Genomic DNA, 14,618 nt, shown 5'->3' with positions numbered 1-14,618 from the left:
TGATTTTACACGGGTACGTTTAATATATAACAACAAAAATACGTTATACCTTATAATGTCAAAATCCAATATACCAATGTAACATAGCTGGGTATGCAATTTGAAATAAATTAAAAAAAGAAAAAAAGTCGATCAAAAATAGAAATATATTTCTCTATACAACAGATAATGATCACTGCTTATTAGTATCACAATAAAATTATAATAATGTATACTTACCGTAATATTCGCAGGTAACAGGGAAAGGACGAAGTGGGCCACTTCCATCAACATCGATCTTGATTTCACTCCTCTGACTAATTGAATTCACATTTTTATAGGCTTTGCATGACAAGGGATACAATGCTGGAAAGCAAATCACAAAAAAAAAAGTTAACATGTGGTATGGTGCAGTAGTGATAATTAAGTTAAAATTTCTCCTAACTTATGACGACACTTAGAAGATATGTCTTCTATTTCTATTCTTACCGTATATCTTCCTCTCACTAGATAATAGAGCTCGAAATGACAAGGACACAGAGGCAATCTGTGCAAAATTACAACAATATTTTACATAAATGTAAAGAAGAAATGCAGTAATAATTTTTAAATTGTTAACTGCCCAGAATCATATTACTGGTTATTCAGAAGTGTAAATTTCATGGTGGAAAAAAATCATGATTTTTTTGATTTAAATCGATTTTTTTTATTTAAATCAAATCTTTTTCTTCGTATAATACAAGTCGCGAACTGAAGAAAAAACATTAGGAATTAGTATTAAATGTTAATTATGCCATTTAAGTGAAAGTATTGGGTTTTAATTTTGAATTAATTCCCAATCGTTAACCTATTTCAATCCCAAACAATGTTTCTTAAGCATTAAGGAAAAAGTACAGAATGTATATCAACATGACACTTTTCTTTTCACGAAAGTTACTGATATTTGGCAGGGGCATATTTTTAAACAATTGGAACTAGCTAGCGGCACGAAATACATATAAAGTACATAAATTTCGCCTAAAATTAACTAACTCACTCTATGACTTATGGAACCCGGAGGTTCAATGCCATGTTCACAAAAGCTCTCCTGACTTCTATCCTTAGTCAACTGAATCCAGTTTCTATTTTGTATTCTTATTTCTGCGAGATCCATCTTAATATTGTCCTCCCATCTCCGCCTAGGTCTTCCTAATGGTCGTTTTCCGATTGGACTTCCAGTTAAAACTTTGAAAGCGTTCCTACTTTCTTCCATTCTCGCTACATGTCCTGCCCACCTGAGCCTCCAAGATTTGATGACCCTAACAAATGAATGGTATGAATTATGCAGTTCCTCATCATGAAGTTTTCGCCATTCCTCATTTCCGTTCCTTTGGGATCCGAATATTCGTTTCAGAATTTTATTCTCAAATACTTTCAGTCTGCGTTCTTCCCTCAGCGTAAGCGACCATGTTTCACAACCATACAGCACAACAGGCATAGTTATCGTTTTATATATTTTAAAGCTTCAAATTCCTCGACAGAATTCGCGACGATAAGAGATTTTGAACTGAATAATAACACGAATTCTCTGCTTTTAGTTGATATTTAATTTCTTCGTGAATATCGTTTTCTGATCCTATACATTAGCCGATGGCAGAACTTTCTTTGTCTTTATGCGATGAGCTTTTTTAAGTCAAAAATTTTCTGCAGGAATTCCAAAATAAAAAAGAAAAAATCAAGAAGATCAGTTCCAGCAGAAGAAACACTTGTGATTGTTAAAAATATGCTTTATGTGACGTGAAAAACAGTTCAAATGCGAGTTGTCGGTGCATTTAAGACATCTATACATAGCAGGCACGTTTTTATACTTTTCTGTTGGCTATTTTATTTCCTCTGACAATTTTTCCTGCACAGGCGCGGCAAATTTTCTGCGATCACATGGCAGATCGCGGCATGTTCTGCAATGGGTCAAGTATCCACTTTATCAAAAGTATTATTCGATATTTTAACGCATCCAAAATTTGTCGTATTACTATCCCGAGGAACTTCTATGTATTTAGTACATAAATTTCGCCCAAAATTTTAAAATCTATTTTTTTTTGTTTGTTTGTTTAGGAGAGGGGATCGGACCCCTCTAAATACGCCCCTATTATCTGGAAACAAACAAATAGACGTGGACATAAAAGAGTTTTCATCTTAAATGTCCATGGTGATTTCCCCGTTGGAATAGAAATTTTAAAACCCTGTGTTACAAAGAGAAGAAAGCAGGGTTCACCCGTAACCCGTTCAAACGGGATTTTCCCTGATCGTTCCCTACATAATACTCGTTTTCATACTGTGCTTACATACATGAGTCTCATTGTATTATGATTATCATCTTCCATAATTGAAATAACAGAAGAGCAACGGGATTTTACTTACTTTCACTTTAAATTAATTCATTTCGGAATTTGATTTAAATCAACGATTTTTATTTAAAAAATCAAGTGATTTAAATCTTGATTGAAATCGTGATTTAAATCAGACTGATTTAAATCAATCCACCCTGGTAAATTTATTGCAATTTTACGTAGAAATTGGATTAATTTCGGACACGATATGGTTAATATATGGTCTAATGCACAGGCGTCCCTAGCGGGGGGACGTGTCCTCCAATATTTTGTTGGGAAGATGAAATGTATCAATGCTGATCCGTATGGAAGAAGTGAAGAGAGCCGGAATAAATAAAGCTATATCTGCTGTTAAGTATTAGGTTGGTGTGATTGAAATATTGCTACGTACAGAAAGCATAGGCTGGTGTAGGTTTCTCTTTATTTTGATGTAAATAAGTTCCATTCTCTTACTTATCTTTGATCTATTTGTTCTTTAAATTTTCCTCTTTCAGAAACTTAAACAAAAGTTTCAATTATCTCTTTTATTATAATATAAGACAATGCAAAACATAACTGTAAGTTCTATATGCATCTCATGACTTTGGAACCCAGCGGAAACAAATGAACAACAAATACTGACGGAAATACGTCATGCTTATTTTATCTATTGTATTTGTAAAGCTAGTATGAGGATCCCTTTGGCTAATAATTCAAGCAAATTCATATTTATTCATAATTTGGCGTAAATTTAGTTAGAATCTACTAGGATTCTACTCGTCCCCGTCCCCCTCAAGTTTAACGTGCCAGAGACGCTCATGGCCTAATGAACTGTAATGCTTACAGTGGAGAAAACTGTTGAATAATGAGGAGCGAATAAGAAGATCATAGAACTGTTTCATAAACTACAACAGAATCAAATCTAAAACATGTTTACAGGCACAACAAATTACCTGTTCATACGTAGCTTTCGTAACTATACGAGCAAAAAAATCAATATAAATTTAATCTATTTATGTATATTGTATTCTTATGCAATTTTCCAAATATTTTGAGAAATTCCCCCCACGGAATATTCACTCCAACTGGCATTACTGTTTAGAAGTATTTCGCACTTTCTAAAACATGTCTATCGAGAACTCTTCTGTATGTTCACTGGTGAGAATTATTAGAACGTTTATGCTTTATTAGAACACTTCTACACATTTCCATTAAAACAATCATGCTGAAGAATGAATGCCAACTTGGTAGTTTTCAAATTCTTTCTTCACTTCAACATCACGATTGTTATTTATTAATATACGAGGTGCGATAAAAAAAAGTCCCAATCTGTTTCAACACACTTCTTCATTCCCTGCTGCCATTGTATGTAACATCTCTGGAAGTCGTGTTCTGTAAGGGTCTGTAGTACGTTTCCCCCCTTTTTTTCTCCTTAACCTCATTAACGGAGGTAAAATGTATTCTTTTCAACTGAGATTTGATTTTCGGAAACAAATCACGAGGTGTTAAATCAGACGAGTTCGGTGGGTGTTCTAACACTGCAATGTTTTTTCGAGTAAAAAAATGCTGTACGGATAGGGCCTTGTGAGCGGGTGCATTGTCCTGATGCAAGATCCATCCACTTTTCCACAACTGAAGCCGTTTTTTTTTCGAATGTTTTCACGAAGCTTTCGCAACACTTCAAGGTAGTAACGTTGACTTACAGTTTGTGCGTCATTTTCAATATTTCTTTCGGTTACAGAAGAATGTGGGCGGCCTGTTCGTTCATCATCATCACAGCTAACCCTACCCTCCAAATACCTTTTGTGCCACTCAAACACTCGTATCCTTGACATGCAAGCTTCATCATAAACTTTCTTCGACATTTGAAATGTTTCAGTTGCAGATTTTCGAAGTTTCACGAGAAGTTTGATTTAACAAGCCTTTGTTCTACTTTCATGGTCGTCATTTTTCGCCACCGCACTGACACACGTGTTCACTCTTTGTCTTACCGGGTGAGTGCAGTTCCCTGTACTATGTAGGAAACGTATGGTAGTTTATCCTTGCAAAAACAATGTGTATTATGTTAATTCGTTTTAGTAATACAGCTACAAACTTTTTTTATTGTTGTTTTGTTTGTTTTCTCGCATCTCGTACTCCTTAAAGTGGATTTGCCAGAGTTTTACCCGAGGCAAGCCCTCGGGAATACAAGCGCATCACGTACTTCGCTATAGTTTATTTGCAGTTTAATTTCAGAGATTAGCCGTGCTGAACTTCGAAATAATGCCTTAAGTCAAATGACGAAACTATATAACATGCTCTATATGAAAACATCATTGTAGGGTTTCTCAATATTTATCTAACACATTTAAAGGCTTTTTTTTTACAAGCGCATTACGTACTTCGCTATAGTTTATTTGCAGTTTAATGTCAGAGATTAGCCGTGCTGAACTTCGAAATAATGCCTTAAGTCAAATGACGAAACGATATAACATACTCTATATGAAAACATCATTGTAGGGTTTCTCAATATTTATCTAACACATTTAAAGCTTTTTTTTTTTTTTTTTTAAATAATAAGTACAGAAGAATCACATATAATGAAAAATGCCAGTGCAAGTATGCAAATATAATACATTTACAGAAATGAAGATGAAGCTTTGAAATTTTTCGCATTACTATAAACACAATAGGATACGTTACAGCACTTCAGACTTCAGTTTAAGGAACTTGGATCCTGATGGACACATATTTTATCAAGATATTTTTAATTTCCATGCTTTATATATATATATATATATATATATATATATATATATATATATAGTGAATCAAAAGTCTGGACACGGAGGAATAAATCGAGAACTTAACTTGGAATCGAAAAACCAAAAAACACGTGTTTAGTAATATTTAAAAAACTATCTGATGAAACCAAACTCGACCCTCTAGACCCACCCCCTGGGGGCTGGGGTGGGGTCAACTTTGAAATTTCAAATGGAAACCCCAATTTTTGATTGCAGATTTGGATTATACGGCCCAAACTATGTAAGGTTTCATCAACACTTTTCCGTCGATGCATTATATGGCGCCATAATTGGCGAAAGTAAATTAACTGTTTGGGGTGATAAAGAAAGACATTTTGCTGTTAGACCGAGAATCGTTACCAACAGATCCGTAACCGTTAACGACCTGCCACTTATAAACGAATCGCTCAGGTGAACGTCGCTTTAACACGTGAATGAACGATTGAGCAATGCCATCCCAATGTTGCAATCCCATGTCACGTGCCACTAAACGTGTTATAATTCACACATCCATACGTTGCATGTGAGAAGAGAAAACAATAATGAAACGAATAACACACACACACACTCATAAACAGGTATCACTTCTTGTACAAATGCTCCACTATAATGCCCAAATTACAGGTTACGCCTATAACCTTCCTCATGTCTATCCCGAACGAAAGTTCGATCAACGTACTTAAGAGGACTCCATGCTACGAAAATGAAATGAAATTTTTGAGTTTTAGGTCCCACGATTTTGCCGGTTAGGCTAAAGGAGACGGTGATTATGAGAGAGATGAATGAAATGGTGGAATTAAGAAAGTGGGAGGAAATGGGAGATCCCCGAGAAAACCCACGCACACGGTGTTTGTCCAACCACAAAGTTCATTTGGCGGGAGCAGGTTTTGAACCCAGGACCACAAGCACCAGAGGTGAACGCTCTACCACTGAGCCACCGTGGCCCCATCCATGCCACGAAATTAAGGTGGTACCGTACATATGTATTGAAATGTGCACTCTGTTCACACAATGCTCTTTAGTGGTAACTCCTTTAGTTTTGAAATTATATTGGAACGACAGAATCTAATCTTGTCTAGGGTCCGATGTGATCAATTTATTGGTGACACATTAATAATGTCGTATTTACGATTTTGTTTCGGGAGGGCTTTGCTAACTTTCGGGGGGACTTTGCCTGGAAATGTGAAAATTCTGCAAGATATTTCATTTACTTTACTATACTAAGTAAGATTTCGGGGGGAGGCTTAAGCCCGGAAGCCACCCCCTAAATACGCCACTGCATATTATAGACATTTAAAAATTAAAGGATGAAAGGATTAAAAATAAAAATAAAACATACTACTACAGACTACTACCCTTTACAGACTACTACTACTATCACTACTACTACTACTACAACAACAACAACTACTACTACTAATGCTACAATTACTACTACTATAACTAATGCTACAATTCCTATTACTACTACTGCTACTACTACTACTAGTACTACAACTACTAGCAGATAATAATATACTATAATAATAATAATAATAATAATAATAATAATGAGAAGAAGTAGTAAAGAAAGAATTCAATAATAATTTCACCCATCTAAAACTATGCGAGACTGCGAGCAGTCTCGTGAGTCGCAGTTCGACTATTCGCACAAATCAGGCGAAATGATGGCCGTCACGGTGTTCGCTGCCAAGCCGACAAATAGGCAGCCGCCTTTGAACCAGCACTAGCACACCCTTTTCGCTGCTGTCACCCAATAATCGACGACGGTCGGACAAACTTCGTCGGCAATTGTTCATGGGGAACGTCTCGGTTCCAAAACCTAATAGAGGTTCGGATCTCCCTTTCAACTGTAGGTCCCGTCTCTCTCGTCCCACTGCGAAAAAAGAACGATAAACACCCTAACAAACCCAATAGTCACACATTTTCTTTTGCTTTTTGATCACATGTATACATCACGTCTACAGCATTGAAGCTAATTAAAGTTCATATAGGAAGTTCTCCTGATTTCGCCATTACAGCGCCACGTCACACAGCGACAACGATGTTTCGACTAAATCTTATACAGGTTTGTGCGCAGAATCCGACTCTGCAATAAGAAATAAAAGCTTCCATTTCAAATCTTTCAGCTAAGCCCACCTAGCGGTAGGGTGCGGTATCGTGTTTGGTACCATTGAATAACTTTGTTGATCCGACGCGTATTTCTCAAAATACTGCACCTTGTACAGGCGGTCGGAGCTAATATCAAGCTCATAAACGAAGAGGGGAGCATCTAATTTCCCCGATTACAGCATGATATCACACATCGACGAAAAAGTTTTGATTATACCTTACATTATTTGGGATGCAGTCTCCGAATCTTCAATAAAACATTGGAGTTCCCATTTGAAAAATCAATGCCCCCCACTCCTTTTCAGAAGGTGGGGGCGGGGTGTTGCGTTTGATATCATCGGATAGCTTCTTGAAACATATTAAATACGTTTTTTTGCGCTTTTATGATCAGAAGTGTATTTCTCCAGTTACTCTACCGTGGCCAAACTTTTGGTTCACCCGTTATTTCAAACATAAGTTAGCTTGACAGTTACAGGCTATTTTTGATAATTTCACACCATTCGAACATTTGCACGTTATAGGGCCAATTTTACACTATCCTGATATCTTTTAATCGTCAGATAAGATAACACTGGTCGCAGTGGTCATGTGTTATTTTGTGTAAGATGAGATCTACTACCGCGACAAGGTTGGATCATTCCGATAATTTATCTTTATCAGAGAATGGTACAATCGACCCTAATGAATGTCATATTTTAGCGATTAGAAAACAGTTATATCAATACATTTTCATCTTAGACAGAGAAGTCAAAAAACACCATAGTGCAATAAGCAGATACTTCAATAGTTATACTTTTCTTCAATTTTCCTTTTACTTTTAATTGTTTTATTTTTTGTCCTCTACTCGCCGCTTTTGAATTTTCTGGTTTGCAACACTGATACTGCCCGAAGCCCGAATGAAGAAGGTGTGCCTTTCTCTGTGTCTTCTGTCTGTGTGTAGTGTGCTTCTATCCAGTGACGAGAAGGAACAGAGAAATGAACCAGTGACACTGAACGAGAACAGGAGTCGGAAATACTACCAAGCTCATGAACGAAATGGGAGTATTTAGGGGCCATTTATTTTCCCCGATTACTGCGCCATGTTATGCATCGACGGAAAAGTGTTGATGAAACTTTACATAGTTTGGGCCGTAGAATCCAAATCTGCAATCAAAACTTGGGGTTTCCATTAGAAATTTCAAAATTGACCCCACTCCAACCCCCAGGGGGTGGGTCTATAGGGTCAAGTTTGGTTTCATCAGATAGATTTTTTAATATTACTAAACACGTGCTTTTTGATTTTTCGATCCGAAGTTAAGTTCTCGATTTATTCCACCGTGTCCAGACTTTTGATTCACTCTCTCTCTCTCTCTCTCTCTCTCTCTCTCTATATATATATATATATATATATATATATATATACACAAAGTATTTTCTGGTGTTTTTTATCCTCAAAGTATACCCTAAAATGGGGTATGTCTTATGAAGTGAAGGTAGATTGATGTGCCTTCCTTTCTTTTTTTGAAAGCCGAATGCTCTGAAACAGCATACAATTAGACAGTGTGCTAGTTGGTTATGACTATCGGACAAAAGATCCATGACATCGAGTTTGCACATTTCTAGAAGGTCAGTGCACTATTCAAAGGCTATTACAGTGTTTTATCAAACATTTTTAAATTATTGTTAACTCTTTTACTTTGATTTGTTTTCTCCTTTAGAAAAAAAGTTAAATTTTGGGATGTGTATTATAATCGGAAAATACGGCATTTTAGTGCTTCTACGAAAATAGATGTTAAAATGCCTGGATTTTTTCTTTTCCTAATTTTCTTATTATCCAAAATCTCTGAAATATTCAAGCTCTATGCCATGTAATAAGTTTGCGTGCGGCGAACAGTCCCTAAAGAGAGAAAAATCCTAAAAGATGAAAAATTCTTAGTTTAATGTCCCATGGTAATGCCCTACAGCCTACAGGGTTAATATAATTGCAAGTAAAACTGTGGAATCAACACAGCAGAAACGCGAAAACTCTGAAAAAAATCCACTGACGCAATTCTATCCACTACAAACTCACAATCACAAGTCTTGCTACTACATCAGGGACTCTACATATCACAAGTAAGAACTATAACCACTAAGAATTAGAGAATTTCTAATGAATCACAGCCGAAGTGTCCAAACACAATCTTTTATCTCTCCTTTACTAAATAAAATAAAAAATAAATAAAAATAAAAAATAAATAAATTTCATCTTTTGGCTTTCATCTTAGGGAACTCTAATTATTTCACTCGATATGCAATAACTATTCCTATTTCAAGCTGAAAGAATACTTACAGGTATGGCAAACAGCCCCTGAATAACCGGTGTTAGTACAATCACAGTAGAACTCAAGAGAATTTTGTTTGCATACACCTCCATGCTGGCAAGGATTTGGATTGCATCGATCAATCATTTGACAAGCATCAAAGACAATTTCGTTCTTGCAACAGTATTCCTGTCAAGAAACAAACTTTTGTAATAAGTATGTTTTTGCCATAAAGAGAACAGAACCTTTAAAACTTTATATATAAAATACAATAAAACCTGCATTTAGTGGGACTTTTATTTAGTGGAAACTTGCTTTTTACATAACCACTTTATAGATCCACGAGTTTTTAAATAGCATAGTTTAACCTGCATGATGCAAAAATCTGTATACATTAGAAATGAACAGTCCCGCAACTTTGGGGAGGATATATATATATATAAAATGATCGAAAATGACCGATATTAGTATGTTACATAATTTTTGGGGTCGCTGAGACGAACAATGACACTTCCGATGCCGTTTAAATTCAAATTGAGATATTTCGGTGGAGCTCCAATACTAGAAACAATGGATCTTCCTGGGTGGTCAGATTTTTAGGAAGAAGACACAATTTATGACTTTTTGTGCGCTTTCGGAGGAAGGTAAACGATGATCGCTCTGAAATGGGTAATAGCTAACTAGGTAAAATTGAATTTTAGTGGCGGAATCATTTGTTGGATCGTCCTTTCGAAGTATATAATGGATGTGGTTGGAAAGTTCGTGTAAAGCTTCGGAATGGTTGAGAAATCATTAACTACTATACGGAAGCCTTTATCTACGGGCCAAATGATAACACTGCGATCAAAACGTATCGCCGAGTTTGCTCTGTGTCCGGCAGGTGTAATAATATGGGGTGCTTGTAAGGTGTTTGGCAAATGGAAACTAGCAATTTGTTTGGAAACAGGGAACATACAATTAAACCTACGGCGACCATCGTCCCGTTTTAGTCACCTGTCCCGGCCGTTCCGTCATTAGATGGAAAAAAGTAGTATTTGTCCCGTTTTATGCGAGTGAAATAAGTAAATAACAAACTCAGTATCTTTACTCCTTTAGCAGCTGCTTGTTTGTTGAACTTCAACGTGTCTTTCCTTTTCCATAAGTATTGAATTCTTTTCCCGCCCTATAACGAAGAGAGAGAGAGAGAGGGGGAGCTCTGATATCAGGGCGCCGATAAGAACAAAGACAGGCCTAAAGATCCCATAGGTTCTTCTGAGAAATATTTCTGGCATTCTTCAGTTCAAAACATGCGCACCGACTATGTGGGTGCTCCGGGGCTCTGGCACCCACGGATCCGGGTTTGAACCCGTTTCTCTGGCATTCAAGTCAGCCGTGTTATCGAGTGAGGTAGGGCAGCCCATCTTATCCTTATAGTACCGACATATTTTACTTTATCAAAGCACAGTCCTTTATAATAGTGTTCATAAAAGTTTTTAACTAAAAATAAATCAATCAAATATCGAGATTCCCCTGAAAACATATAGGCTAACACGTCCCGTCATAGATATGCACCCACATAAATTTTGAGAAGTTGGTTCAAGAGTCAACTTTTCGCCCAATGTACTATCAAGGATTCGAGCTAGGGCAAAGGAGCAAATGCAGGCAGCATCATGTCGTACTATATTCTAAGTTAAATACTGTTTATATTTAATAGCTTTTATACATACATATATATATAATAGCTATAGCTATTATATATATATAGCTTTTATACATACATATAATGTTATATAACAATGTATATGTATTAGGTATTTCTAAGGTAAACAGGAACTAATTTACGCACTGACCTGTTTCTCATTTCTCATACTTTTTAAAAAGCCGGAACCTGAGACATTTTTAGCTGAAAATTTTATGGTCATTCTAATTAAACCTCTAAATAATCAACACCGATCGGACATGATTATTTACCCTGTAACATGCCTTAGGCATGGCTCCGTCGTGGGCCACCGGCCGTTAATGACCAGGACAAATATCTATAAAGGGAAACATGCCCTATAGTAATAATTGTTAAATGAGGGGAAATTAGGCGAGATCCTCCTAGTGCAAATCGTAACTATATTTTATATAATTCTCTTCTATAGGATATCTGCGTATTTCAGCTTAGCAAAACAAAAAACCATGATATAAGTAATCAAAAAGATGCTATTAGGATAGTTAAATAAAAGCTTATATATGTAAATTGAAAACTTTATAACAATAATTCAATCAAGCAATATATACTTTCAAATGGATTTGAACAAGAATAGTAGTTTCTACATATGTAAATTTATGTCCTGATATATATATTTTTCTACTGTAAGTATATTTCAGGAGTCTAACAGAGTAGCAACATCTACCCTACCACAATTCCATAACATTAATTTTCTTTTTAAAAAAAAATCATATTCAAAATTGTTCTAATAACACGCTGTTAAATAATTTAAATAGATATAAAGTATATTTACTCCTAACTAATGTAACACCTTAAATCAGAGAATATAACAAATTAGTATAACAACTCACCCATTTACAAAAGTGGTATATAATTCCATTCACTCCCGATTTAATGAAGTTGGTGTCACACTACAGAAATTTTCACCTACACAATATCACCAAACCGAAATAACACTTTTCGGAAATTAGACACCAATACTTTAGAAAATATCTGAATATAGATTTCTTTTTTCACGAATAATCTGTAAAATTCACTAATTCTGAAACTCGTGATATATAATAACATTATACGCAGTTGACTATAGCAGAACAGATAGTGCCCACTTGCACAGTAGCAATCGAATGGCTAAGCCATCCTCTTCAAGCACCGTCGTAGGTACGTAATTCACAACTTTCCGCCAGAGGCGCTAAAAAAAATTACATCTTTATTTCGGGTTGTATACTCCTCAGGCAATACACTCCAAGATTATTATTTATTAAGTGTGGATAAAATTTCCGCACGTAACAACCCGTAAGTAAAAGGCGTCCATTACAGAGAAATTAGCCTAAAGTTAGTAAGGTAATTATGAGCAGTACACGGTAATTTGTATATTAATTACAAATATAAATATCGGATAATATTGAAATACCATATTCAGTGTTCGAATTACTGGAGGGAATCTTCGACAGAGGATAGGAGGGAAAATACTTTTGGTTGAAATTTTGTAGTAAAACATCTTTCAAGTTGAAGGGAAAGGAGCGTAAATGTTTAGGGGAGGGAAAAAAAAGTTTTGCAAAGAACTGGTGGCAATAGACTGGTCTCTACGATTATTTTTATTCATTGGAGATTTTCTAGAGCTCTCTCCAAAAAGCGATTTATTGACGACAGAGAAAAATAATTTCAAGTTCAGCTTGTGTCGTATGATGAAGACATTTTGTGGGGAAAGAATTTTCTATTTACTGTACTGTATTGCATATTTACTTTCAAAATAAAGTATTTTCTGTGGTAAATAGGAATGAACTGAGAATACTTCCTGTTTGTTATAAATAAGTTACTAAAACATTAGAGAAAAAAAAAAAAGATTGTTTATTCGAATGTAATAAATAAATAAATAAATCAAATGAAATTGTAAAAATCTGTCCCGTAATAATACATATCTTTCTGCCGAATCAAAAACATCTGTCCGCATTACGGAAGTGTCCCATTAGGAGAAGTTTCACAGTATACATTTTTAGATGTTTTACGAAGTAGTAGATCTTAGGTGAATATGGTTGGACTTTCCGTAGTACACCAATATGAGTAGCGGACAAAGGAAAAGAAATCGATATGGAGTTCATGTTGACTGATTAGTATGAACAGGAGACGGTTAGGTCATATGAAATGAAATGAAATGAAATGAAATCTTTAAGTTTTAGGCCCTACTGTTATGCTGGCTACGCTAAAGGAGACTGTGATGAGAAATGAATGAAATGGTGGAAAGAAGAAAGTGGGAAGAAACGAGAAAACCTACGCACAAGGTGTTTGTCCACCACAAAGCTCACTTGGCGCGAGCTGGGATCGAACAAAGGACCTCATGCACCAGAAGAGAACGCTCTACTACTAAGCCACCGCGACCCAGCCATATGATATAGACTTTTCCTGTTGTCAGAATGACGTACAGTGGAAACTTAATACTTCAGCCTCGTAGGAGTGAAGAAAATCTTATAATAATATCACGAATAGTACGATCGACAACAAGATCTGAACTCCGGATCTCCTCTACGCGTTTAGCGTAGCCCACTGATAAAACTCAATCATTTTAAACAGCAACTTCATTAAAGTGCGGAGTTCAAAGAAACTTACTAATTTCGTATCTTACCTCGGCTTTCCAATCTGTTGGAATTTTGTAATTACCGTCGAGCATAATAAGCCTCATGCAACCTAAAAATCCTGCTGTGTCGTCAATTCCACCTGTGGAAAGAAACCAAATTTATATTACCTATGAGACAAGACACACTGTTATTCTTTAACTAACTTACTAAATTAAGAAAGTACTAAATCATTTAAGTTTACACAAAAATACTTCAAGATTAATGATAAGGAATTATGTTTACCTCCCTGATCTTAGCCAAAATGGTATAGAAGTTACGAGTCACAAAATTTCCGCTATTCGCTAGGTAATTCTCTTCTTTGCTAGTGTTATCTTTAAGAAAACAGTTGCTACAAAAGGCCTATCCGGTTGCAATGATGTGAACAGACTTTGGGAGAGATGGCTGAAATTCAGCTTAAATGTACAAGAGATTATGTAGATTTCCTATTCGAAAAGCAAATTGTCCTAAAATGGATGAAACATAGTCAAGAAAGCACAAAACATGAACATTAAAGTCAATGGAACATGAAATAAATGAAGTCGTCCACTTATCTCAAAAACTATAAGAAGAGATGGCTAATCGAAAGCTTATTGCAAAGACATAATGAAGAGCTTGAAAACGATGTATAGCATGAAGGTAAATATAGATAGAACATTGTCAGAAGTCAAGTTGTTTGAGTAAAATCAATAATAATGATAAAATACATGCATCGTCTGCGAATTAGCCAGGGCACCCCACACGGAGGTTACGTGCCTGAAATATCTCATATCTGGATTTGACATCTCTAGACTCAGTTTAGCAAGCAACGT

The 14,618-nt window shown here is 35.7% G+C and overlaps 1 pseudogene across 1 annotated transcript; it reads right to left on the bottom strand.

Annotated features, from left to right (window-relative positions):
- Window positions 1-219: 219 nt before the first annotated feature.
- LOC145678287 (neurexin-4 pseudogene) lies at window positions 220-13,909 on the bottom strand (annotated as a pseudogene). The gene is made up of 3 exons (XR_014130339.1): window positions 13,818-13,909; window positions 9,534-9,693; window positions 220-345 (listed from the first exon to the last, which is right to left on the bottom strand). The product of XR_014130339.1 is annotated as a neurexin-4 pseudogene (transcript).
- Between the last annotated feature and the right edge of the window lie 709 nt (window positions 13,910-14,618).

This window comes from Thermobia domestica, unplaced genomic scaffold (genome assembly GCF_964235325.1).
Source record: "Thermobia domestica unplaced genomic scaffold, izTheDome1.hap1.1 HAP1_SCAFFOLD_2321, whole genome shotgun sequence".
Classification (NCBI taxonomy): Eukaryota; Metazoa; Arthropoda; class Insecta; order Zygentoma; family Lepismatidae; genus Thermobia; species Thermobia domestica.
Note: the sequence above shows the minus strand (reverse complement) of the source record. Positions and strands in the feature narration are given on the sequence as shown.